Below are 8,291 nucleotides of genomic sequence, written 5' to 3' on the forward strand. Positions count from 1 at the left end.
GATTTCCAAGCTTTTATATGGATCTTTAATTAAGATTTTACTAAAAGGAAAAAAGCTTTAAAACGGCAAGAGAAATATGGCTTGTGATTAGTTATTTATTGGTTAGTAAATATGTTTAATCGCTACATGCTCTACTTCAGACATATCACTGAACTTCACTCTCCGACCTACTGACTACTTTCTTCACCTCTAAAAGAGATTACCAAATACCACATTGTCTGAATACGAAGGTTTTTTTTTTTTTTAATTTATTTAGTGGCACGGGATGCAAGTCCATAGGCCAAACTTATTACTAAGATAACAAAGTTAAATTTTTCCTATAGTATTTACAATAAATTTGTACAATGGCTTGTATAACGATAAATTACACAAAATGTCTTGTAAAGTGGAAGGTGTCGTTTGCATTTTCTTCTTATCATCCAATGTTATATTTTGAATGTCTGCTGCTAAAATTAAACGATGAAAGTTATACTGTTGACAATTCATGACCATATGTTCTAAATCAGCTGTGTTATCTGTTGTACAGTGTTTACATTTACTCTCTGATTCTGGTATTATCTTCAGTTTTGCTAGGTGTGCCGGGGTTCTACAATGACCAAATCTCAATCGGTTTATAGTGGTAATAAAATTTCTATTATTGACATCCTTGTGTTTGTGATACCATGGTAAAAGCGGCGGGGTCTCTTGTATTTTAGTGTACCATTTTCCTTTTTCTCTGCTAATAAGTGTCCAATAACTGTGCCACAACTCTCTCAACTTTGTTTGTAATGTTTCATGATAGTCTGTATAAGGAACTTTTAATACTTTGCTGTGATCTTCATCGAATTCACCTCGGGTTGCTTTATCCACCACTTCATTACCAGAAATACCACTGTGGGAAGGTACCCACTTAAATGTAACAGATTTGCCACTATTCTTTAACTCTAATATAATTTTAGTAATATCAAATAAAATATAATTACAACATTGCTTACTTGACATATTGTCCAGAGCTATAATACAGCTTAAGCTGAATAACCATTTACAAACTTTGCCAGGTATTCCAATGGCTGTGAGAATCTCAATTAACACTAAAGGATTAACATTATCAAATGCTCCATTAACATCAAGAAAGGCGCAAACTGTATGGGAATGGTTATGAAATGAGTTTTTGATGTCTGAAATTAAGGATGTAAAGCTTTCTGTGGCACTTCTACCTCTACGAAAACCAAACTGCTCTTTAGGTATGATGTTATTTCTTTCACTATAATGTTCTAGTCTAAACTTTAACATGCTACAAATAATTTTCCTATACATGACGATAATGAAATGGGCCTGTATGAGTTGCAATCATTTGCTGGTTTATCAGGTTTAATTATAGGGATAACACACTGTGTTTTCCATGAATCGGGGATAATTTCTGACAGCCGTAAGTGGTTATATATTTTTAATAAGATAGTTAAAGCATTAGGGTGAAGGTTCTTTATTAATTTGTATGTTATGCCATCAAGACCTGGTGTGGTGTCTTTCCTAGATTTGAGAGCAGTTTTAAACTCTTTCATAGTATAGGGTTCAGTAAGAAAGTAGCTATGAAGGTTACCAGTTGATTGAAACAGTTGATTGAACTTTTCTGTGTTTATATCTTTTTCAGGTGGAGAGATAGGTGCTAGCTTATCTAGAAAAGAAGGTATCCACTCATCATTTATTGGAGCTTTTCTGTGTGAGATTCTTTTAAACCTCCGAATGTAATTCCAAATCTTGCTAACTGGTGTATACCTATTAAATGAGTCACATAATGAAGTCCAGCCTGCCTTCTTTTTCTCGGATATTTACCTTTTTTTTTTGTGCATCAGCTTTTTTGTATTCAATATAATTATCTATTGTTGGAAAATGTCTATAAAAGGCTAATGCATTTTTACTTTTAAATACTGCCTCAGAACACTCATTATCCCACCATGGAACCGGTTTTCTAATTTTATAAGATTTTGTATTATTTGGTTTTTTAAGTTGAGGAATACAGTCTTGTTTAATGTTGTTTAAAATGTAACAAAATTTATTGTAAAGATAAATTGAATCTTGTGATTCTAAGTTTATTTTATTGAATGCTTTTTCACTTAAAGTGTGATATTTGCACCAATCTGCCTTACTATATATAAAGTGTTCAGTGGGACTACCAATTTCATATTTTTCAATTGATGTTTGAATATCTGTTATTGTAGGATAATGGTAGCTACCCATTGGGTCATTATGTACTTTCCATTCACATAAAGGGGCTATATCAGGACTTACACATGTTATATCTATTGCAGATGGATTATGACTTATGGTACCTACTGTGGTTGTAGAACCTGTGTTAAGAATACAAAGATTGGACTCATCTAATAAATTGAAAATATCATTTCCCCTGGAGTTTGAAGAATTACAACCAAAGGCAACATGATGTCCATTAAGATCACCTGATAACATTAAGGGTTTGGGCAAGTTATCTATAATTTGCTTTAATTTCTTGCATTTAAAACGACCCCCTCTTGGAGGACTATATGCACACAGCATGGATATTTGGCCAATGTTGAGTTTTAAAATAATTGCAACTGTTTGTAAATGGTCATAGTATGGTGTTTGAATAACTTTATATTTATATGAACTCTTTATCAAAATAGCTACACCTCCATGACCATTAGGTCCGTTTTGAAGTATTATATTATAGTCTGGTATATTAAAGCAACTGTTTTCTTTCAACCATGTTTCATTTAACATACAAATGTCTATATCCTGTTCAAAAAGGAATTGTAGTAATAAAGGTTTTTTGTTTTTAACACTTTGAATATTAAACTGTGCTACTGTAATGTAATTCTTTATATTTTGATTATTTTTATTAGAGCTATGATCCATATTATAATAAATTTTTCAAGAAAATATCTCTTATTCTATTTGTTGTAAGAGCTTCATTACTAGGTGAGTTGGCTAAAGAAACTAATGATTTCACAATGGCATTGAGAATAATTTCATTGTTTGCTATTTTTTCTAATTCTGTTTTATTATTTACTGCTATAGTGTCTCTTTTATTTGATGAGTTAGTATTTACAATAGACTTAGGGTTATTTACATTTTTTTCAATGGATTTAGATTTAAGTGCTGGAAAATTTTTATCATCTAAAGTATTGCTTCTTATAATAGATGCAAATGTACGGTTCTGGTTTAATATAAGTGTACGTTTTTCTTCTAATTTCTTTAATTTTATTGGACAGTCCCTTGAAATTGCTAGGTGAGCCCCTCCGCAGTTGATGCAACACATGGTATCCATTGTACATTCTTTGTATAAATGACTGCCAGCACAAGAGGAGCACATTTGTGTGCCTTGGCACACTTTGGCTGAGTGATTAAACTTAAAACACTTGAAGCATTGAATTATTGGTGGAATATATGTAAAAACTTGGTATCGAAATAGATTTAAAAATACATATTTTGGCAAAGTTGTTGAGGAAAAAGTTATAGCTAGTGTGGTCATTGGTGTTAACTTTTTATTCTCATCTTTCTTCATGAATCTTTTAACTGATATTATGTCTGCATCTGAAGTGATATTTTGATATATATATTCATTGGACATATCAGTTGGCACAAATTTGATTAAACCCACCTTCTCAACCAGGTGGGCAGGTATGAAGGCTCTATATTTATATTTTGTTAGAAAACTGTCGTATTTTAAAAAGCTGTTTGCTGCAGCAGCTTTTTGAAAAGTTACAGCAATTTTATATGAATTTATTCTGAATACGCTCGTTATGCCTTTCACATTTTCTGTAAAGAGTTGGGTAAGTTTTATAGGGTTTTTATTACCCAACTTTTCATCGTCCGTTGATGTAACATACACGGTATAGTCACTGTATGTGACATTTTCTAGAAATAATCTAGTATAATTTCTTTTAAAGTAAATTTTATACTTATCGTTATTTCTCTCATCTCTCTCCGAAATCCGCGCGTATTTTCTTTTTTTGTCCGAAGACTCCCCATCGCCATCTCCATCACTTTGAGACCCCATTCGTAGATTGGGATAATTAATTTACCAAGAAATATGAATTTTATTTATTAAGAAATTTTAAAATGACCGCCTTGTTTGACTTCCCGCCAAAAAGTCCTACGAAGGTTTTTAACCAGTGTGTGTTGCCAGTGATGTCTTCCAGTACGGAGACGTGATGGATAACTATGGGCCTGATGAGAGCTCATGATCGCTCAGAGGGCTATGCTCGGAGTATCTCTACGAGATCGAATCAGAAATAAGGAGATCTGTAGGAGAACCACAGTCACCGACATAGCCAAATGATTGTGAAACTGGAGTGGCAGTAGGCAGGGCACATAGTTCGACGGACAGATGACCGGTGTGGCAGAAAAGTCCTCGGATGGCCATCACGTACCGGAAGACGCAGTGTTGGTAGGTCCCCCTGACAACATGGACCGACGATCTGGTCAAGATCGCCGGAATACGTTGGATGAGATCTTTAGAGAAAAGGAATTTAAATTAAACGGATCTCTTTCACGTATAAATTTTGTAAAATATAAAAACAAAGAATGAACGCTTTTTTCCATCTGTTTAATAAATAACCAATAACCAAAAGAGGCAACATTAGTGTCGCTATATCAGATCTTCTCAAAATCTAAGTACATCTTGGTCTCTTGCTCTATATTATATTCATTAGTCAAAATTAATAATCGAATTTTAATAAAGGTCAACATTTACATGACGAATACTCCGATACATACACTTTCAATATACTAGCGTATGGACCACGTGACAATCCGAATGCATGACCAATTCTAATTTATCAATGTGCGTCAACTAGTGGTTTTATTTAAACTACTAAGTAGCTAATGCCAACCGTGGCTGATTGTTTTAAACTTATCAATCAAAATCGGTCACAGTAACAATAGATTCCCTTTCCTTTTCTATCTTGGCGTATCTCCGTTAGAGATGTTCTTCTCTATCGCACGTTTTGTTTGTATATACGCTTTTATATTGTAAGTCAGATATTACCGTTGTAATGAGCAGGTGATGCCACTAAACACCGGGCGAACCATCTGAATATGTTTTAGTCAGTTGTTCCATCAAAAACAATACAATTATAACTTCTTGTACCTACCACACCTTCCTAAAAGCCCGGCAACGCTCCTCTGGTGTTACAGGAAAGTGTGGTGCGGCGGTGATCACTTAACATCAGGTGACTCGCTCAACTGTCCTCCTCTTTCATAAAAAGAAGTACCAATTTGTACCTAAATATCACTAAAACAACTTTAACAGTATTGAATACGTTTATTAAAACTACAACACAATTACAATAATTATTGAGTTAACAGTTACGATTATAAAACCTAAGTAGACAATTTATTGTCAAAACATTAAAACACAAACTTGCATGCATTAAACTGTATACAACAAATACCACCTGAAAATAAACCTTTACAGAAACGGTCAAATAATATAATTTTGCGATTAGATATTATATCACTGTAGGTTTGGCCACTTATTTTGGTTGATAATAGTGTAATATATATTATTATGGATCAAGACTGGATTTAGTGCTCGACCGACGGTGACCGCTGACTTCGATCAAGCGTAGCGCGTACCCGTACGTGTGCGTGACCATTAGTGCACAGCTGACAACAAACTTGTTTGAATGTGTACAATTGCGAAAACAAAATGAATCCATTTGTAACCTCTTTAATATTATGTGCGTACTACTTTCGCAAACGATTACGGAATAAATGAAGGAGAAGATATCATGTTTACCCAATTATTATAGACCGCTTAATTGAAGTATAATTTTGTACAAACTACAACATATTCAAAATTGCGAAAACACGAATTTTTGATAACGATATTACGCACGTGCGTACGGTCGGTTGCTCTCGGTCGGCCTCATGATAATACACTATATACCAGGTCGGCGCTGAACTGAACGCGCTTATTTATCGTCATTCGTCAGCGCAACAGCGGACCGGCGAGCTCGACCGACGATTCTCGCCAGCGCGACGTAGCTGTACGCGCGTAGCAATTCATCAGCGCGGGTCTGTACGCGATCATGTTTTCATTGTTAAAGCTATGCTAGACCGACGTCAGCGCCCACCGTCGATCGAGTACTAAATACAGAAGTTCAATTTAATCTGTGGTTTAATAAAGTTGTCACACGAGACACCACACGCACACATTATTCGGCTTGTACATCATGAAAATATCTTTTATAGATGGGGATGGCCAGACTTAGAATAGGTATTCTAGCGTATATAGTCCACATGATTTGTGACCAAAATACATTTGTCAATGTTTGCATTAGCTAGTGATATAATATACAAAATACTAAGGAGTTATCAAATTATCAACCGTGGCTGACTGTTTATCGGTTATAGTAAGAGTAGATTCGCTTTCCTCTTCTATCTTGCTGTGTCTCGTTAAAGATGTTCTTCTCTCTCGCACTCTTTGTTTGTCTATACGCTAGTATATTGTAAGTCTGTGCATGACAGAGAATCTCATTGTTTATTTTTTTAAAGTTTTGCAATAAAGCACCCTTTTTATCCAACGTTATATTCTCACATTACAAAAAGGCATTCAATAAGCCGCGCAAATTAATTAAAGGCTTGATTTTGCACGTGGTTCAGCATCTAATTAAACGACTAACAAATAATTATAATACGCATTTAATAGTCTAAAATTGGTCGTCATCCGAATGAGCGAGGGTTAGTGATAGGGTTGACATAATTCAATGAGAATTTTCAAAAGATACATAAAATTCAAACATTGAACTTTATTATACTTAAGTATTACTTAATCATTTGAGATACAAGATAAACAATGAAAACAATGCACGTCACTCTCGAGGGCAGACTATTGTAGAGTTGTGTGGCACGATGTTAATTGTGGCAGTGAAGGCTGTTTTACCATAGAATATAGTGCTTTGCTGTTTGTGTGAATACCTGTACCTACATTATAGCACTGACTTATAATATACAAGGTTATATAGACAAAGTATGAAGAAAGCCTGTAAAATAAAACATCTCTTACAGAGACAGCTAGATAGAAAACGAATCTATTTTAATTGACAAGTCGTAAAAAGTCACCACGCGTGGTATTAGCTCCTTGGTATTTTAAATACCAAGCCACCAGCTAACGCATATATTGTGAAATCAAAATTTGTTAGGCATTATCGGGCTGTCAACGCTAGTATATACGTTATAGGTACATATTGTAATTACATGTAAATACAAATATTTTGAGGTTTTATATACTTAGTTTATTATATAACTCATTTTTGAGTTTATACAAGGTACATAAATTAATAAGCAACTTTAGTACGACCAATCAGACAACTGGAAACCGATCGTAAAAGTATATCTATATTATATATTTAAAACTGTTATATTTTATTCCAATCAATAGAACATGCTATATATTTTATTCAGAACCAAGTACAATATTATATTGAATCAGGAACTTTTATTAATCAATTCTTACTTTATATTAACTCCACACTTGCTGCCCGCGGGGCAATTATTTATATATATATATATATATATATATTATATCGACGTATGTAGCTATATAAAATTTAAAACAATAATATAATATGATTTGAAACATTTATCTTGAACATAGTTATTACTAATACTCACGAAATTATATTGTTTAATTGACGCCGGCGATGCGATATTCGAGAAACATCCATTCACGTATAACAATAAAGTATATTTAATTAAAAAGAGCGCAAAAAAAAGAATCTGGGAGAGTTTCTTGCGCCACTTCTTCTCTATTCTAGTATATTAGAATTGACATCAAAAATAATTCTAAAGGAATCAATTTTGAGAAAATAAATGCCTTTTATGCCTTTTCAGGCTTAACTAAACGAGAGTAAACTATGAAATTAAATTCCTTAGGCAGTATTTGAATTTTTTTTTTTATGAAAATAAGGGACACGACGAGCAGGATGTTCAGCAGATGGTAGTTGATACGCTCTACCCATTACAATGCAATGCCCCTCAGGATTTTTGAAAAACAACAAAAATTCTGAGCGGCACTACAACTGCGCTCGTCACCTTGAGACATAAGATGTTAAGTCTCATTTGCCCAGTAATTTCACTAGCTACGGCGCCCTTCAGACCGAAACACAGTAACGCTTACACATTGCTGCTTCACGGCAGAAATAGGTGCCGTTGTGGTACCCATAATCTAGCCGGCATCCTGTGCAAAGGAGCCTCCCACTGATGACATGGTTCCTCTGGTGTTACAGGAGAATATGGGATCTCTTAACATCAGGTGATCTGTACGCTCC

At 34.2% G+C, this 8,291-nt stretch overlaps 1 long non-coding RNA gene across 1 annotated transcript; it reads left to right on the forward strand.

Annotated features, from left to right (window-relative positions):
- The first annotated feature begins 1,032 nt into the window (after positions 1-1,032).
- On the forward strand, positions 1,033-2,718 carry LOC126966562 (uncharacterized). The gene is made up of 2 exons (XR_007729751.1): positions 1,033-1,223; positions 2,289-2,718. It is a non-coding gene; the product is annotated as an uncharacterized LOC126966562 (long non-coding RNA).
- Positions 2,719-8,291: the final 5,573 nt, after the last annotated feature.

This window comes from Leptidea sinapis, chromosome 10 (assembly GCF_905404315.1).
Source record: "Leptidea sinapis chromosome 10, ilLepSina1.1, whole genome shotgun sequence".
Lineage (NCBI taxonomy): Eukaryota > Metazoa > Arthropoda > Insecta > Lepidoptera > Pieridae > Leptidea > Leptidea sinapis.